The sequence below is a fragment of the Sceloporus undulatus genome, chromosome 3 (assembly GCF_019175285.1).
Source record: "Sceloporus undulatus isolate JIND9_A2432 ecotype Alabama chromosome 3, SceUnd_v1.1, whole genome shotgun sequence".
In the NCBI taxonomy this organism is placed as follows: Eukaryota; Metazoa; Chordata; class Lepidosauria; order Squamata; family Phrynosomatidae; genus Sceloporus; species Sceloporus undulatus.
Genome location: NC_056524.1, coordinates 150,783,480 through 150,783,815, shown reverse-complemented (window position 1 = coordinate 150,783,815; position 336 = coordinate 150,783,480).

The following is a 336-nucleotide window of genomic DNA, read 5'->3' as shown; positions in this document are numbered from 1 at the left end:
TCCTTTCAACTGGCTGAATATCCCCATTCCAACAGCAGTGGCTTTTTCTTTTGCCTTTTTCTTTTTTGGTAGCCTCATCTCCCTTTGTCAACCCGTAAAAATGTACTCATAGCTGGGCAGGCAGGAGCGGGAAAGAGTGTCAGCTACAGCAAGATGAAGAAGCCATAACAGTTCCTGAAGTCTCTAATGCCCTTCATTGAAGGGGGAAACAGCAACACCTTCCAGTATGTATTCTAAGGGGCCAATTCTTTGGCTGCTAGGTATTTAGTAAAGACCCATAGAGCTGGCTCATTATCCGCAGTTTTGGAAAAGAAGAAATTGGTCTTGAAGTTACAC